Raw genomic sequence first — 25127 nt, 5'->3', positions numbered from 1 at the left:
ACTTGGGTTGAATCCCAAAGCTATGGATGGGTGGCTGGTACTAAACTGGGTTAGGTGAAGCTAGGATGCCCTGCAGAACTGCAGTGGCAAAACCAACTCTGGTTTTAGAGTATAATGGAAGGTGGCAGTGCTTAGTAAAGGTGGGCACTGAACTCCAAGTAGCTGCCTCCAGAATGTCCTTGGTTGGAACCCCCCTGAGAAAGGCTGCTGAGGTTGCTGTAGCCCTGGTAGAATGGGACCTAATATTAACAGGCACTGCTTTCCCATGGTGCGAGTAGCAAAAGCAGATACAATGTGCTATCCATTTGGAGATGGTCTGTTTTGAAATAGCCTTTCCTTGTGAACCTGCAGCATAGGATACAAAGAGTTGGTCAGTTTTTCTGAAGGTCTTTGTCTTATCTAAATAGTAACGTAGCTGTCTGTGAATGTCCAAAGAGTGAAGGAGTCTTTCTCCTTTATTCTGGGGGTTTGGATAAAAGGTGGGTAAATTAATGGTCTGATTCAAAGCCACACCGGATACTACCTTTGGCATAAAGGTAGGGTTAGTTTGTAAAGAGACTCTGTCCTGATGGAAAATGATGAAAGGTTCCACTGCCATTAGTGCCTGTAGTTCTGAGACCCTGCGTGCTAAGGTGATAGCCAGCAACAGAGCCGTTTTCCAGGACAAGTATTGTAGTTCTGCTGAGAAGGCTGGTTCGAAAGGAGGCAGTGTTAATTTTTCTAAAACAAAGTTGAGGTCCCAAGCTGGCGTTGGGGGTGTTCTGAGGGGTCTTACATTCTTAGCCCCTCAGAAACTGCCTTAGTAAAGGGTGAGAGAATATGGGAGGATCCGTATTATATTGAGTTGAAATGGCTGAAGCATGGATCTTAATGGATGACAAAGAAAGGCCTTTGTGTAGCACCTCAGTTAAGTATTGCAGTATTTGAGGAATGTTTGGTATCCAAGGATTTTGGCCTTCAGCCTGGTTCCATGCACAAAATCTTTTCCATTTGTCTGAGTAAGTTTTTCTGGTGCTGGGCCTCCTGGCCTCCAAAATGACATTCAGGACGTCCTTTGAGAGAAGTGTTGATTGATAGTTCAAGGTATTCTCCATGCAGCTAAATTTAAAGTCCTGAGCTGACTGTGAAGGATCTGAGAGTTTTGCTGAGTCAACAAAAGTGGGAATTGAGGTAAGATCCATGGAGGGCTGTGAGTCAAGGTCCTTAGTAATGGGTACCAGTGCTGACGTGGCCAGTCCGGAGCAATGAGGATCATTTGTGGTCTCTCTCTGATCTGACTTCCAGTAATACCTTGGTTGAGAGGTAGTGGTGGGAAGGCATAGACTGTCAATGCTGTCCAACTGAATGATAGGGAGTCCACTTTCCAGGCTAGGGAATAAGTCCTTGTGCAAAATTTCTGTAGTTGGCAATTGTTGGGGGAGGCAAATAGATCTATGTCTGGGCATCCCCACCTTCGAGTTATCATTGAAAATACTTGTGGGTGTAGTCTCCACTCGTGAGGATCTGCCAAATTTCTGCTTAATTCGTCTGCCAATATGTTTTCCTTTCCTGGCAGGAATTGTGCTTGCAGTTGTACTTGTTAAATCAATGCTGTGTTCCACAAGGTCATTGCCTGTCTGCATAAAGGGTAGGAGTGTGTTCCTCCCTGTTTATGTACCATAACTGTGGTGTTGTCTGTCCTTAGTAGTTGTCCTGGATGCAAGAGGTCCTTGAAGGCTGTCAGTGCATTTTGCACAGCTAGCATCTCCTTTTGGTTGATGTGTAGATGCATTTGTTTTGCAGACCATTTGCCCTGCATGCACTGTCCTGCCATGTGCGCTCCCCAGGCGTAGTCTGAAGAATCTGTTGTCATAGTTTGGTTTGCTGGAGGCAAGACAAAAGGAAGACCCTTGTTTATTTGACATGCTTGAGCCCACCATAGGAACTCTTTTTGAAGGCAGGGAATGAGAGGTATACTTGTTTCGAGGCTGTGCCTGTGTGGAGTCCATACACTTTTCAGGTACCATTGTAATTTCCTCATATGCAGCTTTGCATGTGGAATTAGTTGAATGCAGGATGCCATGAACCCCAATGCCTGCAGGATTTTCCTTGCAGTGAGCTGGGTAAAAGTTGCCATCTTTCTGAAGTATTGAGTCAGTTGTTTTTGTCTGGCGTGAGAAAAGCCATCTGGGCCGTTGTATTTAAGCTGGCAGCCAGGAATATTATGTCTTGTGAAGGTATTAGCTTTGACTTCTTTTTGTTTACTGTGTACCCTAGGCAACTTAGCAGCTTTGTTACAAATGCCAGATACTGTAATAGAATGGCCTTGCTGTCCGCTTGGATCAGGCAGTCATCCAGATATGGATAAATTTGTACTCCTCGTCTGCAGTATGCAATTACTGATGCCAGGCTTTTCGTAAATACTCTGGGCGCAGTAGATAAGCCAAAGGGCAATGCAGAGAATTGATAATGCGTTGTACCTGCCAAAAATGAGGTATCTTCTGCAATCCTGTCTGATAGGGACATGCAGGTATGCCTCTGAGGTCCAACGTTACCAGCCAAGACTCCTTGCCCAGCATGGAAAGAAGCTGCTGTAGTGTGAGCATTTTGAATTTGGGTACCTCCAGGTATGAGTTTAGAATTGAGGGGTCTAAAATGGGTCTCCAGGCTTTGTCCTTTATTGGTACTAGGAATAGTCTTGAGTAAAAACCTTGACCTTGCTCCTTTGTAGGTACCTTTTGAATTGCTTTCATATCCACGAGAGCTGAAATTTGCATTTGTGCCTCTGCCCATTGGTTTGGAGGCAGATTTGGCATGCCTCTCATCCGTGGTAAAGTGTGAAATGAAATCTGTATCCTCGGGTAATGATATCCAGAACCCATTTGTCCATTGTTATGATGCGCCAATTTTGTGGAAATTGAGCCAGTTTTCCTCCCAAAGGTGCTGCTAGAGCAATTTTGCTTGGCAGGCGAAGAGGGAAGTAATTGTGTTTGTTTCCTGAAGGGTTGAGATCTTTGATCTCCACCTCTTTGAGTTGTTGTATGCCATTGTCTAGGCCTGAAAGAACCTTGTGGCTGGCCTCTGCCCCTTGGGTGTCGGTACCTACCCCTTTGGGGTATGTCTGATGCAGGAAAGGACCAGTTTTTTGATGGCCAGTTTCTGCTGAAACGAGGAGGTTGTACCTGTAAAAAATCTAACTGTCTGCATAGATTTTGCCTTTTCTTCCATTTTCTTCAAAACTTCCTCTGCTCTGACACCAAACGCACCTTTCTGCAATGGAGCATCCAATAACTTTGCTTTGACATGTTCTGGTAAAGCTTGCTCTTTTAGCAAAGCATGTCTACGTATTACAGATCCTGTGACAGCTGCTCTACATAAGGCTTCTAATGAATCAAAACCACACTAAGGTATGCTTTTCCCACCTGTTCTGCTGCATGCAGCAAATCCTGCATCTCTCTGAAATCAGGTTGATCTGTCTGAGGGATCATTTTCTGCTTTAACTGTGTAATCAAGTACTGCTGGTATTTTAGCATGTGGAATTGGCAGTTTAAGGCCCTCATGGCCAAAGTGGCAGACGTATACACTTTCTTCCCCCATCTTTCTAATGCTCTGGAATCTCTTTCAGAAGGTAGTGGGTTCTTGGCAGTAGAGGCCTTAACCCCTATGGGACCCTGGGAAATGGTTTCGGGGTCTACAACAGGGCTTTTAGAGAGAAACTTAACAGAATCAGGAACTCTGTAGTATCTGTCTGGTTTAGCTGGTGCAGGAGGTAAGGAATCTGGGTTTAGACTAGATTCGGTGTAAACATCATCCAAAATGTCTAAAACTGGATGAATTGCAAGGGGTCTATGCTGTGGAAGAAGAAGAAACTCACGGCGTCATTTCTTAGAGTCAGAGTAATCATGGCCTTCCCAGGGGAAGTGTTCCCTCATGGTGTGTAGAGTTTCCCCAAAAGAGAAGTCTTCAGGGGGGGAGACAGAGGAAATGGACTCTTCAGCATCTGAGTCTTCATAAGGAGGGAAGGAATAATCCTGGTACTCAGAGTTAGCTGAGGAAATGGATGCTTGGTCAGAGGAAAGATAATCTTCCTCCAGTCTAGGCCTTTTGTCAGGAGGGGGTTGGGAACCCCTGATAAGGGTAATTAAATCCTCAGACATCTTAAGCATCTGTTTTTTAGGCATAAGGGCCTGTGGGGGGGGGGTGTCTGTGGCCCCGGTTTCCTAACTTTTAAGGGGGCTTTAAGTTTAGCATAAGACGTAATAGAGATAGTTGCCAGTTTGAAGACACCTTCAGAAACCGAAGGCCTGTCCAAAATCTCCGGATCACCATCAGGGTTGGCGTCCGAAGGGTGAGGGGGAACCGGCTCTTGAAGCCCAGCTGATTCGGTCTGGGAGGCAGTCAGAATTTCTAAATCAGCGGTAGTCAGGGGCTGCGTAGGCGCCTCGCTGAAAACCAGAGAACCGGCGGCAGGCCTGGCTGAGGCCTCGGTATCTGGTCTTGGCCTTGGGTGCCTGTCCTTATCCTTGCATTTTTTAATCATTGCTGATGTCGGTTGCTCCGACGACATGCTACAGTTAAATTTTCTGCCAAAATAATGTCGGGAGAAATCTGACCGACGCTTCACTGTACGTTTGTTGAACCTAGCACAAAACCGACAACCAGAGACGTCGTGGTCTGGGCCTAGGCAAGGAATACAATAAGAATGAAAATCCTTATGAGGCATTTGCTTCCCACAAGAAACGCAATTATTAACTTTGTCTGACATCGGTCTGAGACTAGAAAAATTTCCCCAACGGGGTACTTAGCTTTAGAGAAGACTTCGGGCTGAAATTAGATTCGAAAATCTCAGGAGCTAGCCGAACAGCACTTGCGAACTGCTTCTGCTTCGGGCACCTTACGGCAAGAAAGACTGAAGAAAATGGCGTCGGCTGCCTCTTATCCCCCTGTCGCACTGACGTCAGGGAAGAAGAGACGACAACCGACGCCGGACCAAGACTTTGGGATTCGGCCGACTGCGGGACCACCTGACGCCAGGATAACCAGTGTGTGATGACTGCAGCAGTATAACACGATGAACATGGTATAGATTCTTCAGCATCAGAATCCTAAAAGGGGAAGAGAATATTCCTGATCAGAAGAGGAATCAGAAGAAATGAAAAAGTACAGATGTGTACCTACCATAAATGTAGATGTTAGATTGTATTCACTTTGCAGTCATTACACTTGGGTTATCCTGCTGGCAGGCTACCCGCAGTCGGCCAGAGTTCCAAAGTCTAGGTCCGGCGTCGGTTGTTGTCGCCTCTTCCCTGACGTCAGTGTGCCAGGGGTATAAAAGATACAACAGACGCCATTTTCTTCAGTTTTTCTTGCCCCAGATGTCAGGTGCCCCCAGATAGGAAGGCTGGAAAAAAAAAAAAAACAGTTATGCCAAAAAGCATGCATGTACTCATCTACAAGCTAATGTATAGAGTTGAGAAGTACAGAAAAGTCCCAGCAATGAAAAGGGGAATGGTGGGTGGGTAACCTGGAATGCAACAGTGAATACACTAACATCTACATTTATGGTAGGTACACAACTGTACTATGTTCATAGTGTTTCACTGTTGCAGTCATTACACTTGGGTAGAATCCCAAAGCTGAGGTTGGGTGGGGCTGGGCCTAAATAGGATTAGGAGAGGATACCAGGCCCTGCAGAACTGCAGTGGCAAAGCCTGCTAGCAGTGCTTGGTGAAAGTGTGCACTGAACTCCAGGTTGCATCTTCTAAAATGTCTTTGGTTGGTACTCCTCGGAGAAAGGCTGCTGAAGTGGCTGGTAGAATGTGGCCTTATGCCCATAGGTATTGATTTGCCATGTTGTGCATAACAGAAGTGAATGCAGTCTACTATCCATTTTGAAATTGTCTGCTTTGAGATGGGCTTTCCTTGCGATCCTGCAGCATAGGCTACAAACAGTTGCTCAGTTTTTCTGAAAGCTTTTGTTTTGTCCAAGTAGAATCATAGCTATCTGTGTATGCCCAAAGCGTGCAGAAGTCTCTCCCCTTTATTCTGGGGATTTGGATAGAAAGTTGGCAAATGAATGGTTTAAGAGCCACATTGGAAACCACCTTTGGCATGAATGTAGGGTTTGTCCTTAGAGAGACCCTGTACTGGTGAAAAAATGAAAGGTTCCACTGCCATTGCCTGTAACTCAGACTCTTCTTGCTGAAGTTATTGCTAGGAGCAGAGCAGAGCAGTTTTCCATAAGAATTTTATATCAGCTGTGCTGGCTGGTTCAAAAGGAGGCAGTGTGTGATTTTCTAAAACAAAATTGAGATCCCAAGTAGGTATTAGTGCTCTCCTTGGGGGTCTTATGTTTTTTGCCCCTCTGAGGTACTGTCTTAGTAGTGGATGTGAAAAAATAGGAGGTTCTGTATTGTAATGAGCTGAAATGGTAGAGGCATGGATCTTAATAGACGAGAAGGATAAGCCTTTGTCCAGCATCTCAGTTAGGTATTGTAAAATCTGAGGTACATTTGGAACAAGTGGTTTGAGCCCTTGTGCCTGGTTCCAAGCACAGAATCTCTTCCATTTTTCTGCATAAGATTTCCTAGTGCTGGGCCTCCTGGCTTCTAAAATGACATCCATAACAGCTTTAGAGAGAGGTGTGGTTTGAGTGGCTACATTATCTGCCATGCAGCCAGATTTGAGGTTCTCAGTTGACTGTGCAGAATCTGATTGTTTTGAGTCAGAAGAGGAGGAATTTGAGGTAAAGGCCAGGCTGGGCCTTGAGACAAGCTCTTCAGGATTGGGTACCAGTGCTGGCGTGGCCAGTCTGGGGCAATCGGGATCATTTTTGGCCTCTCGTCTGACTTTGAGCACCTTGGGAAGAAGAGGCATCAGAGGGAAGGCATAAACTGTCAGGGTTTTCCAGCTGAATGATAGAGCATCCACTTTCCATGCTTGCGAGTGATAAGTTCTTGTGCAGAAATTCTGCAGTTGGCAGTTGAGGGGAGGCAAAAAGATCTATGTTTGGGCGTCCCCATTTCCTCGTTATCATGCTGAAGACCTGTGGATTTAGTTTCCATTCATGAGGATCCATGAGATTTCTGCTTAGTCTGCCAGTGTATTTTTCGTTCCTAGCAAGAATTGTGCCTGCAGATGTACTTGATAGGTCAGTGCTGTGTTCCACAAAGTCATGGCTTGCCTGCAGAGGGGGTAGGAATGTGTGCCCACTTGCTTATGTACCACAACTGTGGTATTGTCCGTCTTTATTAATAGTTGTCCTGAATGTAGTAGGTCCTTGAAAGCTGTCAGGGCATTCTGTACAGCTAGCATCTCTTTGTGATTGATATGAAGATGCATTTGTTCCTTAGGCCACGTGCCCTGAATACATTTTCCCGCCATATGTGCCCCCCAGGCATAATCCGATGCATCTGTTGTCAATGTTTGCCTGGCTGTGGGTAAGGTGAAAGGCTGTCCCTTGTTGTGGTGACAGGCTCGGGGACCACCATCAAAACTCCTGTTGTAGGCAGGGAATTAAAGTTATTGTTTCCAGGCTGTGGCAATTGAGTCCAAACACTTTTTAAGATATCATTGTAGTTTCCTCATATGCAGTCTTGTATATGGAATTAGTAGAATGCAAGACACCATGAAGCCCAGGGCCCGCAGAATTTTTCTTGCAGGGAGCTGGGTCTTTGTTGCCATCATTTGAAAGTAATGAGTCAGTTGCCTTTGCTTCTCTGGCGTGAGATAAGCCATCTGGGCAATTGTATTTAAGCTTGCACCCAGGAATATCTCGAAGGCACTAGTTTGCTGTGTACCCTAGGCAAATTAGTAATCTTTTTACAAACGCCAGATGTTTTAGAAGAATGTCCTTGCTCTCTGCTCGACTAAGGCAGTCGTCCAAGTAGGGATATATTTGAATTCCTCTGTCTGCAAAATGCAATTAGTGGTGCCAGGCATTTTGTGAAGACCCTGGGCGCAGTAGATAAGCCAAAGGGCAGTGCAGAGAATTGGTAATGCATTGAGCCAGCTATGAATCTGAGGTATCTACTGTAAGATTGTCTGATTGGGACATGCAGGTATGCCTCCTTGAAGTCCAAAGTAACTAGCCAAGCCTTCTTGCCCAGCATGGGTAGAAGTTGCTGCAGTGTTGACATTTTGAATTTTGGAACATTCAGGAAAGTATTTAAGATTGACAAGTCCAGTATTGAATCTCCAGGCTTTGTCCTTTCTGGCTACTAGGAAAAGTCTTGAGTAAAATCCTTGTCCCTGTTCTTGCTGTGGTACTCTGAATTGCTCCCGTGTCCATGAGAGCAGCAATTTGTTATTGTGCCTCTGCCCGTTAGTTTTGTGGCAGTTCCGGCATACCTTTTGATTTTGGAAGGGTGTGAAAATGGAACCTGTAACCGAGAAACGATATTCAGTACCCATTTGTCCTGGGTGATTATGTGCCAATTTTGTGAGAAAAGTGCTAGCTTTCCCCCTAGGGGTGCTGCCAAGGTAAGTGCTTGGCATTTCTAGAGGGAAGTCATTGGGACTGTTTCCTATAAGTTGTGATTGGTCTTCTCCTTTGGGGGCTGAAGCACCCCATTGTTTAGGTCTGTAGGAGCCTTGGGGCTGAGATCTGCCTCTTGGGCGTCTATCTGCCTCTGTGGCCTGTCTTGACACCGAAAATGACCAATTTTTTGAAGGCCAGTTTCTGCTAAACCTAGGTGGTTGAAGCTGTAAGAAATCCTTTACTGTCTGCATTGATTTTGCTTTATCCTCCATTTTCTTTAACACCTCTTCTGCCTTAACACCAAAGTATCATGCTGTAGTGGAGCATCCAATAAATTTACTTTAACATGCTCAAGTAAACTGTTCTTTCAACCAAGCATGCTTTCAAATGACAGAGCCTGTAACTGCAGCTCTACAAGAAGTCTCTAATGAATCAAAACCACACTGCAGAGTAGGCTTTCCCACTTGTTCAGCTGCATGCAATAAATCCTACATTTCCTTACTGTCGGGACTGAGTTTGTAAGCATTTTCTGTTTTAACAAAAACATGAGGTACTGTTGATATTTAAGCATGTGAAACTGGCAGTTTAAAGCCCTTACAGCTAAATTAGCAGAAGTGTAAACTCCCCCCCCCCCATCTATCCAGAGCTCTGGAATCCCTATCAGAGGGGACAGGGTTTTTAGCAGTGGAAGCCTTAACCTTTTTGGGACCCTGAGAAATTGTTTCTGGGTCCGCAGCAGGGTTTTTGTAAAGAAATTTATGAGAGTCAGGGACCCTGTAGTACCTGTCTGGCTTGACTGGTGCAGGGGGTAAAGAATCAGGAGACAGACTGGATTCAGAGAAAACATCAACAATATCAAACACAGGGGGAATAGCCAGGGGCCTGTTCATAGGTTCATACTAGGCTATCTGCCCTAGGGCATTTATAAGCCTAGCCAGAGTGTGTGTGGCTTTCGCCACCCATTTTAAATTAATCTTGCTATGCCTTTTTTTGAGGTTAGTATACTGTGCCTCTGTCTAACAGTGACACAGAAGTGATAGCCGGGGTAAACCTACGATCTCCCATCCACTCAAGATTCTTCTTGAAGAGAGTCAATGTGGGACTCTGCCTAACCTGGACTGGGATTTCATTCCAGAGTGAAGGGAGCCTCTGGGTTATGAATCTGTCCCTCCAGCATGTCCTATTTATTTCAGTGCTGAGGTTCAAGTCTCTCGAGCACGTAGCTCGACGGGATTTGGATTTTCTGAGGTGCAGCATGTCCATTAATTCCGAGTTGGACATGGCTTTATACGTCAGGCACAGATCGCCTCTGAGCAGGTGGTATGCCACTGAGTAGAGCTGGAGTTTCTTTAACCGGGCAGCATATGGCATCTGTTTGAGCCCTTTGATCCTCTTGGTGAGGTACTTTTGGGGTCTTTCCAGTTGCTGCAGGTATCTGGTAAGGTACATCCCAAAAGGGGCATTGTACTCAATTATGGGCCTGACGAGGGATGAGTGAAGAGGCACGATGACCTCCCCTGATCTAGATGTGAATCCCTTCATGATTAGGTGGGCTATATAAAATGTTTTTCTAACCACTTTGGCCACGTGGTTGTCAAATGAGAGATTGCCATCAACTTGGGTCCCCAGGTCCCTAATGACTTCTTCTGTACTTAATGGATTACCACCTATGAGGTAATTTGTGGGCACTTTGTTTTTGCCAAAGGGGATGACTATACACTTTTTGGCATTTAGCTTGAGGCCATGACTCTGGCACCAGTTGTCTGTTTCTATGAGGCCCTTTTGGAGGATGCTTGTCGGCTGGAGAGTTGATTATGGCGCTCAGTTTGCAGTCATCTGCGAACTAGGTCAGCCACAGTCCTTCCGTGTTGGCCTGTACCGCCGAGAAATGTATACCGAACAAGAGAGGTCCCAGGACTGAGCCTTGTGGGACACCACTTGTAACTGGTTTGGAGTCTGACATGGCTCCAGCAATTCTAACCATGTGGGTTCTTTCCTTGAGCCAGTTTGCAACCCATCTAGTGACATAGGGGTTTATATTTAAGCTGGTGAGCTTATCTATAATGCCCGAGTAGGGAATTGTATCGAAGGCTTTTGCGAGGTCCAGGTAGGCTGTGTGGACCACCTTCCCCTCGTCAATGGCCTTGGTGACTGTTTCAAAGAAATCGACCAGAAGAGGCAGGATCTGCCCTTAAAGCCAAACTGGGTAGGATCCAGTGTCTGTAGGTCCCCAATATCTTTATTTATGAGGTCCATGATGATCCTTTCCATAGCTTTGCAGACCAAGCTAGTCAGGCTTATGGGGCGATAGTTTCCAGGATCCGTTGAGGCACCACTGTTGCTGTACGCTACGGTTTGGGTACATATCCTGCAGTAAGGCTAAGATTGAACAGTAGTTTTATGTTTGGGTTTAGCTCTTCTTGGAGTTCATGTAGGACGCAGCCCGGGACACCATCTGGTCCCATTGATGCTGTGTTTTTTGCTTTGGAGAGGGCGGCTCTTACCTGTGCATCTGAGATGTCAGGGGGGGCAGCACTCTGTTGGGATAGATGTTTGCCCTTTTGGTGGGGAGGGGGGGGGGAGAAGTTTGCACTGAACCTGTCAGCTAGGATGTTGGCAATGTCTGTGGGCTCGGTGTATTTTTTGTCATTTTGGACTAATTCTGGGCATATCTGGGAATTCCCACCCAGGTTCCTAACATAACTAAAGAAAGCCTTGTGATTATCCTTAGTGTCCTGTGCAATTTCTCTCTCGAAACTGGCCTTAGACGATTTTATGAGTGCCTGTAGTTTTGCCAATACTGATCAGAGATTACTTCCCTTTTTGGGATTTTGCTCTATCATGTAAGTAGCTTCCTCCACCTATTGCATAGTTTGTTTATGGCTGGGGTCCACCAGACAGGACGTCTGCCTTTGGAGGATTGGGTCTTGGTTTTATTTGGGATTGCATGATCCATGCATTCCTGAAGGTGTTCATAGAATGCGTTTATAAAGGATTCTGCGGTCTGGGCCATATTTTCCACAGGCCCGGGGGCTTTGAAGGATTTCGCCTCGGTTTTGAGGTGTGTGAAATTTGCTTTAGAAAAGTTTTTCACTGTGGTTTTCTGGGCAGGGGGTGGGGTCGGGATGTGAATATCCAGTGAGATTAGTTTATGGTCTGATCTTACCAGTGAGGGATACACTTCTGGTCTGGAGCATAGTGTCCCCATGTTGGCGATGATCAGATCCAGTATGTTTTCCCCTCTTGTGGGAGTGGTAACAAGTTGTTCCATAGCATTTGAGTTTATAAATTCTAGGAACCTTTGGGCTAGGGTGTTGGAGCTAGAGTAATGCTCCCAGTCTATGTTTGGGTAGTTGAAGTCGCCCAATATAATGGTGTTTGGAGAGACCTTCATATTTTCCAGTATTCTCAGGAAGGCAAAGTGGGGTTCCTGTGTTTGGGAGGGTGGTCTGTAGCAGGCTATAAACTGGAAGGCAGTTTTACCCACAGTTAGTTGCACATGGATAGTCTCTGATGCTTCGTGCTGTGCCACCAACCTGGAGGTGTGGGTATCTTTGCGAATATTGATACTCCCCCTCCTTTTGTGGTTCGGTCCAAGTTTGTTTGCCTGTGCTGAGGCAAAAAAGTCTCAGCCTTTTCTTGGATTCTGAGTAATCCTGGCTCTCCCAATGGAAATGCTCCCTCATGGTGTGCAGGGTTTCCCCAAAAGAATAATCCTCAGGCAGAGAGGCTGAAGGTATAGATTCTTCTGCATCAGAGTCCTCATCGGGAGGGAGAGAATATCCCTGATCTGAAGAGGAATCAGAGGAAATAGAAACCTGGTCAGAGGAATTACAGTCAGTGTCTTGCCCAGGCCTTTTATCAGGAGGGGAATGGGAACCCCTGATCAAAGTAATTAGGTCTTCAGCCATTTTAAGCATCTGTTTCTTTGGCATGGATGAATGTCCAGTAGAATGATGTACTTGTTTCCTTGTCTTTAATGGTGTTTTTGACTTTGCCTTGGCTGCTGCAGTGGACTTAATAGTAAGCTGTGAAGGTCTGAAAACACCCTCAGAAGCAGATGCCTGCTCAGCGGCTCCTGACCCATCTGAGGGAATAGTTTCCGCAGGCCCAATACCTTGAGTTTCCACAGGCCTAGGTGTCTCCACGTGGGAGTCTGATACGGCCTGTGGCTCTGAGGTAGCGGGTGTCAGGGGCTGCGAAAGCGCCTCACTGAGAACTGGCGACTGGCCTAGAAGAGGCTTCATCGGTTTTGGACCTCGGATGCCTGTCCTTTTCGAATCCCGGTCGCCTGTTCTGACAGTATTATGTAGTTAAACCTTCGGCCAAAGTAATGTAAAGCAAAATCAGACGCTTAGTGCGTTTGTTGAATCTAGCACAAAACAAACAACTAGTAACATCATGGTCAGGGTCTAGGCAAGGAATACAGTAAGAGTGAAAGTCCTTATGAGGTGTTTGCATCCCACAAGAAACACAATTGTTAACTTACTGACATCGGTCTGGAGCAAGAAAAAGTTTCCCCAACGGGGTACTTAGCTTTATTGAAGACTTCGGTTCTGAAACTCTATTTCAAAAATCTCAGGAGTCAGCCAACCGGCACTTGCGAACTGCTTTTGCTTCGGGCACCGTGCAGCAAGAAAGACTGAAGAAAATGGTGTTGGTTGTATCTTTTATACCCTGGCGCACTGATGTCAGGGAAGAGGCGACAACAACCGACGCTGGGCCTAGACTTTGGAACTCTGGCCGACTGCAGGTAGCCTGCCAGCAGGATAACCCAAGTGTAATGACTGCAACAGTGAAACATGATGAACATCCTGATCTGAAGACGGAGTCTCTTGCCTAGGCCTCTCATCAGGAAGGGGATGGGAACCCCTGATCAAAGTAATAAAGTCTTCGGCCATTTTGAGCATCTGTTTTTTGGGCATAGAGGCCTGTCCACGTGGCTCTTGAGATAGTTTCTTTGCTTTGGAAGGTGCTTTAGTCTTTGCCTTTGAAGCAAGTCTGTTTGATGTAAAGATGTTTAGGTCTGAATGCACCCTCAGAAGCTGGTGCCTGCTCAGCGGCTCCGGACCCATCTGAAGGGATATCAGAGGCTCCAATACCTTGAGTTTCCAGCGTCATGGCAAACTCCACGTGGGAGTCTGTAGTGGCCTGCGACTCTAAAGTAGCGGGCATCAGGGGCTGCGAAAGCACTTTAGGACCGGACACTGGCTTAGAAGCTTCGTCGGTTTTGGGCCTCTGTTGTCTCTTTCCTTTTCTTTGCGTTTGTGGACTCCGGTAGTCAGATTGCTATCAGACGACATTTCTGGATAATTAAACTGGCATCCAAAATAGTTTAAAGCAAAATCATAACGCCGCTTAATAGTGCGTTGGTTAAATCTAGCACAAAACTGACAACCAGAAACGTTGTGATCAGGGCCTAGGCAAGGAATACAGTAAGAAAGAAAATCCTTGAGGTATTTGCTTCCCACAAGAAATACAACTATGAACTTATTCTGACATCGGTCTGGAGCAAGAAAAAAAGGTTTCCCCAACGGGGTACTTAGCTTTATTGAAGATTTCAGATCTGAAACTTGAACACGAAAATCTCAGGAGTCTGCAGACTGGCACTTGAACTGCTTCGGGCATCACACGGCAAAAAAGACTAAAGAAAATGGTGTCTGCTGATTCTTTTATACCCCTGACGTCAGTGAAGGGGCGACAGCATCCGACACAGGACCCAAGACTTTGGAATTTAGGCTGGCTGAGGGCAACCTGCCAGCAGGATTAACCAAATGTAATGACTACAACAGGGAAACACAAAGAACATCCATTTTTATCTGCACAAGACTTTCTGGTGCTAGGAAGTCTGGCCTCACAGATAACCTCCAGAATCTGTTTACTGATCACAGCAGATTGGTTCGGGGTTAGGGAACAAGAAGCTGCCAAACTGAGTGTCTGCAATTGGGGATGCATGAATTCCCCTTCTCTTTGGGTTAGGAGGTTTGGAATCCGAGGAAGATGCCATGGAGGCAGCGGGGGACAGGCTGCGCAGCAAGGAGTACCAGTGCTATCGGGTGCAGTCCATAGCTATAAGAATGGTCCTTGTATTTTCCTCTCATTTTGAGCAGTACCCTGGGGATGAGAGGAAGGGGAGGAAAAGCATAGACAGAGGTTGACCAAGGGGAAGGGGAAAGCATCCACTTTCCAAGCCACGCAGTGATGCTCCCTGGTGCAGAATTTGCTGAGCTGATGGTTCGTGTGGGAGACCTTCAGGGTTCCCCATTTCTGAGTTATTAGGGTGAAGGTACTTCTGTTGATCTGCCACTTGTGTGGGTCCAGAAGTTTTCTGCTTAATTGGTCTGCCAAGGAGTTGAGAGAGCCTGGTAGGTATTGTGCTAACAGGTGTAGTTGCATGGAAGAGGCTGAGCGCCAAAAGGTCATGGCCAGCCTGCATAGAGGGTAGGAGCGAGTCCCCCTGCTTGTAGATGTACCACACCACAGTGGTGTGGTCTGTTTTGATCAGGAGAAACCCTTGAGAGAGAAGGGGTTTGAAAGCTATCAAATAGTGCTGCACAGCCATCTCTTTTTGACTGATGTACAGGGGGGGTTGCTGTGGGCTCCATTGGCCCTGTATTCACCTGCCATCCACGTGTGCACCCAAGCATAGTCTGATGAGTCTGTGATGAGGGTCTGGGTGGCAGGGTGTGAGGAGAAAGGCAGTTCTTTGTTGTGGGAGCATGCTGTTGCCCACCAAAGAAATTCCTTTGAGGCAAGGAATTATAGTTAGAGAAGTTTCCAGGTCTTGTGTGTGCTGACACCAGAGGTTCTTAGGTACCACTGAAGTTTCCTCATATGCAGTCTGGCATATGGAATGAGTATGCAAGATGCCATGAATCCCAGAGCTTGCAAGATTTTCCTTGCAAAAAGCTGGGGCCTGGTGGCCAGTTGAGAGAAGCAGGCTGACAGGAAATTTTGTTTCTCTGGTGTAAGGTATGCCATCTGGGATGCTGCGTCCAGACTTGCTCCCAACAAGATTATCCTTTGGGTGGGCACCTGCTCCGACTTCCTTTCATTGACTGCCCACCCTAGGGAGGCAAGTAGGTTCTTTACAAAGGCCAGGTGCTTGAGCAGCTTTTCCTGGCTGTCTGCCTGAATAAGGCAGTCGCCTAAGTAGGGATACATTTTAATATTTGTCTGCAAAAGGCAACAGAGGAGACGGGCAATTTGTGAAAACGCTGGGAGCAGTAGATAAGCCAAAGGGAAGGGCAGAGAACAGAGTGTTGAGATCCTGCCCTGAAGAGGAGATTTTCTGCATGATTCCCCGATAGGAATGTGGAGGTAGGCCTCTTAGATCCAGGGGGGCTAAGCAACTGTTTTGCAGAGAATGGGTAGCAGCTTCTGGAGGGTGATCATTTTGATTTTTGGGACCACCAGGAAGATGTTAAGAATGGATAGATAGAGGATGGGGTGCCAGGTGCCCTCTTTTCTGGGCACCAGAAAGAGTCTGGAGTAGAAGCCCTGGCCTGTTGTGCAGGAACATGCTCTACTGCGCTCAGAGAGCAGGGAATGGATTTACTTTTGAGCCTCTGCCCACTGATATGGTGATAGATCTAGGAACCCTTTTGGGGTTGGGTGTGAAAGGTGAATTTGTACTCCTGAGACGATGTTCAGTACAGATTGGTCCTTGGTAATGGTGTCCCAGGTGCTTGAGTGAAAGGAGAGTTTTCCTCCTAGGGGCAAGTGAAGGTGGGTAGACGGGAGACTGCGAGTAGAGTCACTGAGTTCTGACCATAAGAGGGTGGCTTAGAATGTCCTGGTTTTGAAGTGGAAGTAGTCCACTGCTTAGATCTCTGCATTCCCTGGGGCTGCTGTCTAAGAGGGGGGGGGGTTTGCTTCCGCAGGGCCTAGGCTGGGCCTGTTTACTCGGAGCAGGAAAGGACCAGTGCTTGGAGGGACAATGCCTGCTGAACCTAGGAGGCTGGACCTGTAATTAAATCAGTTTGCATGGATTTTGCTTCTTCCATCTTTAAGAGCTCTTCAGCCTTAGTGCCAAATAACTTTTGTGCAAGGGTGCATCCAACAATTTAGATTTGACATGGTCTGGCAGGGGTTGTTCTTTAAGCCATGCATGTCTTCTAATGACAGATCCAGTGACTGCTGCCCTGCAAGAAGCTTTTAGGGCATCAAAACCACAGTGCAGTGTATTTACTTGACTTGCAGAATGCATTAAGTCTGGTAAAGCTTTAGATTCTGCCAATGCAGGAAAGGAAAACATTCTTTGTTAAAGAAGTTCCAAGGTATATTGTTGATGTATAAGCATACAGAACTGATTTTAGTGCCCTGATGGGAAGACTAGCTGAGGTGTACATTTTTACCCCATCTGTCCAAAGCTCGGGAATCCCTGTCCGAGGGGGTGGGATTCTTAGCAGAGGTTGCTTTAATCCCTTTAGGCCCTTGAGAAAGGACTTCAGGATCAGCTGTAGGATTTTTAAAAAGATTTGAGAGTCAGGGACTCAGTAGTACCTGTCTGGGTTTATTGGGAGCAGGAGGCAGGGCATCGGGAGTCTAGCTGGATTCAAGGAAAACATCCACCACATCCAGGACTTGGAAAGGGGGGGGGCAAGGATTGGTGTTGCAGGTCTGGGAATTCCCAGTCTTTTTAGACAGAGGATAGTCCTAGCTCTGCATTTGGAAATGCTCCATTAAAGTATGCAGGACTTCCCCAAAGGAAAAATCCTCAGGGGGAAAAGGCTGAAGGAATGGATTCCTCTGCAGCAGAATCCTCATAAGTCAGATGCATCATATTCATCTGACTCCTGTTCAGACAAAACTACTGTGGACAGATCTTTTTCTTTTTGAGGGCGTATCTTGGCTTCACCTGATCAGCATAAGGTCTTCTGCCATTTTAAACATTTGAGACTGAGGCAAGGTAGCAGGTGCCTGAGAGCGGGTAGTTGGTTTCTTGGGTGCGGTTTGAACCCTGGGCCAAAGGAACTCTGTTTTTGAAAGAACAGTAGTCGTGAAAAAAGACAGTCAAGATTCGGTGGTGCTAAGGACTTCCTCTGAAGCATGTGCCTGCTCAGCAACTCCAGGCACACCCAAGGTAGACACAACCGCAGGATCCTTAGTCGAATAGTTTTGTGGCATACTGAACTCTGAAAGGGTGTCTGTAGCGGCCTGCAAATCAAATGAAGCAGGCATCGGGGCAGCAAAAGCGCCTCACTGAGTACTGGAATACTGACTACTAGCTTAACGGAAGTGTCAGGTTTGGACCTGTGCAGTCTTTTCGGAATTAGAGGATTGTAAACGAAAATATCTAGCTACAAAAAGGGCTCGACGATGGATAATTCTGGCATTAAAGCACAGAAGCGACAAGAGGGGACATCATGATCTGGGCCTAGACAAGTGACGCAGTAAGATTGTAAGTCCCGGTGTGGTATTTGCTTTCCACAAGTGAGACAATTAACTTTGACATCGGTCAGTGAAAGAAAAAAGGATCCCAACAGGGTACTTAGCTTCTTCAATTTGGAAACTAAACTCTGGTAGTGGCCGACCAGCACTCGTGCCAACTGCTTCTGCATTAGACTCCACGCCAAGAAAAACTGATGTAATGGCGTCGGCTGCCTTACTGTATACCACTGACTATCTGATGGCAGTCCTCAAACAACAGGACGCAGAAATATGAAGTCTCTGGTATTCGGGCCAGCCGAGGGCTACCCTGGCAGGGATAACCCAAATGTGATGACTGCAACAGTGAAACACGAAGAACATCGGCCGGTATAGGCGCAGATTAAGTAGGCCGCAAGAGCAAGATCTTGGCTCTCTTCTTGGGAGGTTCAGACAGGGCAAGATCTTGGCTCTCTTCTTGGGAGGTTCAGACAGGGCATCAGACGCAGCCTCCATCCCCAATGCTGTTTTAACTACTTGTTTTCTAAGTACAGATGTAAGGCCTGTAAACTGCGACACAAGGTCTCAGGAATGAATGGCTGACAAATAGTGCAGTTCTTGTGGTAGTGTTCCTTACCTAAACAAAGGAGACCCTGAATGCGGGTGTCTGAGGGGAATCTGCCGACCACACTTGCCCTTTCTGGATAACACGAACAGACTACATAAAACAGAAGGACTGAAAGGATCCCCAATGGGGTACTTAAAAGTACAGTTGTGTACACTTACCATAAATGTAGATGTTAGAGTGTAGTCACTGTAGCAGTCATCACATATGGGTCATCAGCCTACAGGTAGCCCTCACCTGGCCTGAATACTAGAGTCTTGGGATTTCTGCATTGGATGCTGTCGCTTCTTCTATGACGTCAGGGTTATAAAACATGCAGCAAACACCATTATAGCAGTTTTTCTTGCCCCAGATATCAGGTGCCCCCAAAATATGAAGCAATTATATGGTGTGGAACACCCCCAGCAAAAAGCAAATACACAGTATAAGACATGCCAAACCAAAAGGATAATTGAAAGCAAAGAATCAGGGCTGGAGGGAGGGTAACCAAGACTGCTACAGTGAATACACTCCATCTACATTTATGTCAAGTGTACACAACTGTACTATGTTCGTGTTTCACTGTTGCAGTCATCACACTTGGGTGGATTCCCAAAGCTGAAAGGTGGAGGCAGTCGAGAAGAGTTGGGGCTGGCTAGTATGCCCTGCAGGACTGCTGTAGCAAAACCTGCCCTGGAATTGGAAATGATAGGCAGGTGTTAATGCTTGGCGAACGTGTGCACAGAACTCCAGGTGGCAGCTTCCAGGATGTCCCTGGTAGGGACTCCCCTGAAAAATGCTGTAGAGGTAGATGTTACCCTAGTGTAATGTGGTCTGACCTCCTGAGGGGTTGGTTTCCCATGGTGTTTGCAGCAGAAATGGATGCAGTGTGCTATCCATTTGGAAATAGTTTTGAAATGGCCTTGCCCTCTGCTCTTGTTGCACAGCTAATAACTGTTCAGATTTTCTGAAGGGCTTAGTCCTACCAAGGTAGAATCTGAGCTGTCTGTGCACATCCAAAGAGTGCTGGATCCTTTCCCCTTTATTTTGAGAAATGGGGAAGAAGGTTGGAAAATGGATGGATTGGTTCAGAGCCACACTTGACACCACCTTAGGCATAAAGGAAGGGTTAGTCCTGAGAGAAACCCTCTCAGCGTGGAAAATAATGAAGGGATCCAAAGACATCAGTGCTTGCAACACGCTCTTCTAGCTGAAGTGATAGCTAGAAACAAGACTGTTTTCTAAGAGAAATTTTTAACTCTGCTGAAGCTGCAGGTTCAAAGAAGGGGGTTAGGGGTAGGGTGAGCTTTTCCAACACAAAGTTAAGGTCACAAGCAGATGTGGGTGCTCTCCTTGGTGGCCTTAAGTTAACTCCTCTTGGGAACTGTTTGATGACAGGGCGTGAGAAGAGAGACGACACTGCTGTAATGAGCAGAGATGGCAGAGGCATTAATTTTAATAGAAGAGAAGGCTAGACCCCTGTGTAATAGGTCTGCCAGGTAATCCAGGATGAGAGGTAGGGAGGGCTGTGCTATTCCGGCTCCCATAGCCTGGATCCAGGAACAAAACCTTTTCCACTTGTCAGCATAGGATTTCATAGTGCTGGGGCATTTGGCCTCGCGTATAACACACAATCTTGTTTGCTTAGGCTGGCAACTTGAGGGTCTGCAATTGGGGATGCATGAATTCTCCATTCCCCTGAGTCAAGAGTGTAGGGATCTGAGGTAGTTGCCAAGGTGGCAGGGGTGACCGGCTGTGCAGCAGTGGGTACCAGTGCTGGTGTGGCCAGTCTGGGGCAATCAGGGCTGTCCTCGGCTCTTCCACCCTTATTTTGAGGACCCTTGATAAGAGTGGTAGAAGGGGAAATGCACAGAGGTTCACCTCCTGGAAGGATAGGGCATCTAATTTCCATGCTTTGCTGTGAGGTTCCTTGGTGCAGAATTTTCTGAGCTGACTGAAGGAAGAGGCAAAGAGGTAGACCTTGGGGGTGCCCCATTTCTGGGTTACAAGGTTGAAGGTGCTGTGGGGTCTAGCTTGTTTGTGCTTAAGTTGTCTGCCAGAGAGTTTGGAGAGCCTGGCAGGAATTGTGCTAACAGGTGTAGCTCCATTGCTGAGGCTGTGTGCTAAAGGGTCAAGGCAAGCCTGCAGAGAGGATAAGAGTGTATCCCCTCCCTGCTTGTTGATATACCACATAACTGTCTTGAACAGTAGAGGCACCAGGGAGACTAGGGGTCTGAAGTCTGTCAAGGCGTACTGAACAGCTAACATCTTTTTGGTTGATGTGCAGATGCATTTGATTTGGGCTCCAGTGGCCCTGAATGCACATGCCGCCCAGGTGTGCACCCCAGGCATAGTCAGATATGTCTGTGGTGAGGGTCAGGGAGGAGTGGGATTGTGAGAAGGAAAGCCCCTAGTGGTTGCAACCTGCTGCCCACCAAAGAAAATCGTTTCCAGGTCTTGAGTGTGTTGACACCAAAGACCTTTTAGGTACCATTGTAGTTTCCTCATTGGCAGTCTAGCATATGGAACAAATAAGATGCAGAAAGCCATGAACCCTAAAGCTTGCAAGATTTTCCTTACAGTTAACTGGGTTCTAGTGGCTAGTTGAGAGTAGTTTGTCAGGCAGGCTTGTCTTTCTAAAGTAAGGAATGCCATCTGGGATGCTGTGTCCAGGCTTGCTCCAAGGAATACAATTTTGTGTGGGGACTAGCTTTGATTTCTTTTCGTTGACAGTATATCCCAGGGAGGTCATAAGGTCCTTTACAAAGGTCAGGTGCTGTAACAGCTTTTCCGGACTGTCTGCCTGAATCAGGCAATCGTCTAAGTAGGAGCAAATTTGAATATTTGTCTGCAAAAAGCAACGGCTGGAGCCAGGCATTTCGTGAAAACTCTGGGAGCAGTGGATAAGCCAAAGGGAAGTGCAGAGAACTTAAAGTGAATAGATCCTGCCCTGAAACGTAGATATTTCCTGCAAGATTCCCTGATTGGGATGTGTAAGTAGGCCTCTTAGGTCTAGGGTGGCTAACCAAGCATCCTTGGAAAGCATAGGCAGAAGTTGCTGGAGGGTGAGCATTTTGAATTTTGTTATCACCGGAAAGGTGTTTAGAATGGATAGATCAAGGATTGGGCACCAGGTTCCCTCTTCTGGGTACCAGGAAGAGTCTGGAATAGAAACCTTGGCCTATCTGTTCTGTAGGAACATGCTGCATTGCCCTCATGGAGAGCAGGGAAAGAACTTGCTTTTTGGCCCTGCCCACTAGTTTAGAGGAAGCTCTGGGAACCCTTTTGGGGTTAGCAGAGTGTGGAAATAAAATTTGTATCCCTGGGACACTATGCTGAGGACCCATCTGTCTTGGTAATAGAGGCCCAGTTGCTTGCATGGAAGGAGAGTTTTCCTCCTAGGGGCACAAGCAGGTGGGCAGAGGTAAGGGGTGGAGGTGTAGTCACTGAGTTCTTGCCATAATGGGGTGGCTTTGTTTTTGAAGAGGAGGAACTCCAATGCTTAGATCTCTGCATTCCCTGGGGCTGTCTGGGAGGGATGGTCTGCTTCCCCTGGGTCTGGGCTGAGCTGGCCTGGAGGGGACAGGAAAGGACCAGTGCTTGGAAGGGCAATGCCTACTGAAGCTCGGGGGCTGGACCTGTAAGAAGTCTAACTGTCTACATAGATTTAAGCCTTTTCTTTCATCTTTAAGATCTCTACCGTCTTGGTGCCAAATAAAATGTCTGTTCAATGGTGCGTCCAATAATTTGGACTTGACATGGTCTGGCAAGATCTGTTCCTTAAGCCAAGCATGCCTAAGGACAGAACCAGTGACTGCAAGATGCTTCTAGGGCATCAAAGCCACACTGCAAGGTGTGCTTAGTAACTAGACTTGCAGAATGCATTAGCTCTTGTAATTCTTTATGTTCTGCACAAGCAGGAAAGGAAGATATTTTTTGTTTGAGGAGTTCCATGGTATGCTGCTGCTATTTCAACATGTGGAACTGAATTTAATGCTCAAACAGCAAGAGTAGCAATGGTGTATATTTTATTTACCCCATCTGTCTAAAGATTAGGTATCCCTGTCAGAGGGGGGTGGGAATCTTGGCTGAGGTTGCTTTAATTCCTTTAGGTCCTTGAGAGATTACCTCTGGGTCAGCAGTAGGATTTTTGAAAAGGAGTTTGAGTCAGGGACTCAATACCGGTCAGGTTTCCTGGAAGCAGGAGGAAGGGTGTCAGGAGTCAAACTGGATTCCATAAAATTATCCACAACATCCAGGACAGGAGGAATGGCCAAAGGTCTGTGTTGTGCTAAATCTAAGAATTCCCAGAGTCTTTTTGACTGAGGATAGTCTTGACATTCCCACTGGAAATGCTCCCTAAAAGGATGAAGGGTTTCCACAAATGAAAATTCCTTGGGTGTAGAGGCAGAAGGAAGGGACTCCTACATCAGAATCCTCATAAGCAGAGAAGGGTTGCATGTCTTCATATTCAGAAGCATCAGTCTCATCGGACTCCTGTTCAGATAAAACTACTGGGGACAAGACTTTTTTTTGGAAGGGGTATCCTGGCTTCCCCTAATAAGCATAAATAAGGTCTTCTGCCATTTTAAGCATTTGAGATTAAGGCAAGGAAGCAGGTGCCTGAGCTTGGGTCTGTTTTTTGGGCTTAGTTCGTACCCTGTGCCTTAGAAACTCAGTAGTTTTAGAAAGAACTGAAGATGAGAAGTCTATTTGTGTAGAGTATCGTTAGTGCAAAGTACTTCCTCGGAAGCTGGTGCCTGCTCAGCAGCTCCAGACACATCCAAGGTAGAAATATCCACAGGATCCTTAGTCGAAGAGTCTTGCGGCATACCAGACTCCAAAACAGTCTCTGCAGCGGCCTGCGAATCCACTGAAGCGGGAGTCAGGGGCTGCGAAAGCACCTCATGGAGGACCGGAGAACTAACAAATAGCTTAACGGAAGCAGCAGCAGTTTTGGACCTGTGTGGTCCGTCTGTCTTTATCCTTGTTTTTTTCGGAAGATTGGTAGTCGGCCGGCTTACCAAAGCCATATCAGAATTCGAAGACTGAGCACGAAAATATCTAGCTACAATAAGGGGGCGACGACGTACAGTTCTGGCACTGAACAAAGTACAAAAGCAACAGCAAGGGATGTCGTGGATTGGGCCTAAACAGGTGACGCAGTAAGAATGGAAGTCTGTGTGGCATTTGCTTTCTACAGGCGAGACAGTTAACTTTTTCTGACATCGGTTAGAGCAAGATCCCCAATGGGGTACGTAACTTTAGAAGACTTCAACTTCAATTTGGAAAAACTCGGGTAGCAGCCGACCGGCACTCATGAGAACTGCTTCTGCTTTGGGCTCCTTGGCAATAAAGACTGAGGTAATGGTGTCAGCTGCCTGATTTTATACCACTAACAATCAGTGGTCAGTCCTGGAGCGACAGCAACCTAAGCAAAAATACTAAGCATCTGGTATTCGGGCCGACTGAGGGCTACCCCCTGGCAGGATAACCCAAATGTGATGACTGCAACAGTGAAACACAAAACATCCTCAGCCCCCTCATGAATGGATGCTTCAGTGAGGTTTTCCTAGATTTGATACACAGGTGGGGTATTCCACAAGCAGACCTACTTGCCTCCCCAGTCAACAGGCAGATGCCTAACTTCTGCACAAGGAACCCACATCCACAAGCTTGGAAAGTGCACACCTTTTTATGGAGGGGGGGTACTTGTACGCCTTTCCCCCTTCACTAGAATCCAGAAAATCCTCCTAAAAATTCAGAAGGACAAACCAAAAACCTACTGGTTACCCCCTTTTGGCAAAACAGCACTGGTTTCCCCTTTTTTTCTAGCTAAGGGCAACCACCACAGGTTACCCCACCATCTAGACCTACTCATACAATAGGGGTCCCTACTACACCCACAGGTAAACCTAAAATTGACCTTATGGGAAATGGAATTCTGATCCCTTAGAGACATTTTATTCGGAGGACATACTCAGTGTTCTGCAGGAGGCAAGAAAACCTAGTACTAGGAGAAACTATGTAGCTAAATGGCTTAGACTCTCCAACTGGCATCAATAGTAACAACCAGGACCCCCCTCACTATATCCATTCCAAGGGTCCTATCCTACTTGTGCGAGCTACTCCAAAACAGGACTAACATTCCTCAAAGTGCATTTGTCTGCCATTTCTGCCTGTCTGCCCATTTCACCACCCCTGGCATCCACAACTGCCTGTCAGTTGGGGGTAAAAGAGCAAAGGGCACCATGTTGAAAAGCAAATGGGACAGTTTACTAGTAAGGACACTGACCACCAGTCACAAAGTACAGAAATTCATCTGAAAGTAGCCTGTAGGGGATTCCACTTTGGCAACCTGGCATCAGGTGCAGGCGCGCTCGTGTAGCGTGTGCAAACAGCAAGACATCTGCACTGGTACCATGGAGCTGAAGAGTCTCAACCTGCTGTCCAAACCAGCCAGCTACCAAGCACAGCAGCCTGCCCTAGGACTTGAGCGACAGTGACAAATTACATCAGGGTTGGGCTCTCCTATGTGCTGTTCGCAAGACTGTGCATATTGCTCTCCTCTCCAACAGTGTTCTCCCTTTAACAGTCACTCCAAATACCCTGTATGCAGACCAATTCTCCCTACTACCAGTTCTCCTCCGTTTATACCACACAAGTTTGTCTGAATTTTAATGCCAGATTCTCTCT

The 25127-nt window shown here is 46.7% G+C and overlaps 1 protein-coding gene across 2 annotated transcripts in view; it reads right to left on the bottom strand.

Moving 5' to 3' along the window:
- FUBP1 (far upstream element binding protein 1) overlaps positions 1-25127 on the bottom strand; it is a 1223929-nt gene that overhangs the window by 266563 nt on the left and 932239 nt on the right. The window lies entirely within an intron of this gene.

Source organism: Protopterus annectens, chromosome 10.part0, assembly GCF_019279795.1.
Source record: "Protopterus annectens isolate FY-2018-M chromosome 10.part0, PAN1.0, whole genome shotgun sequence".
Classification (NCBI taxonomy): domain Eukaryota; kingdom Metazoa; phylum Chordata; order Ceratodontiformes; family Protopteridae; genus Protopterus; species Protopterus annectens.
Note: the sequence above shows the minus strand (reverse complement) of the source record. Positions and strands in the feature narration are given on the sequence as shown.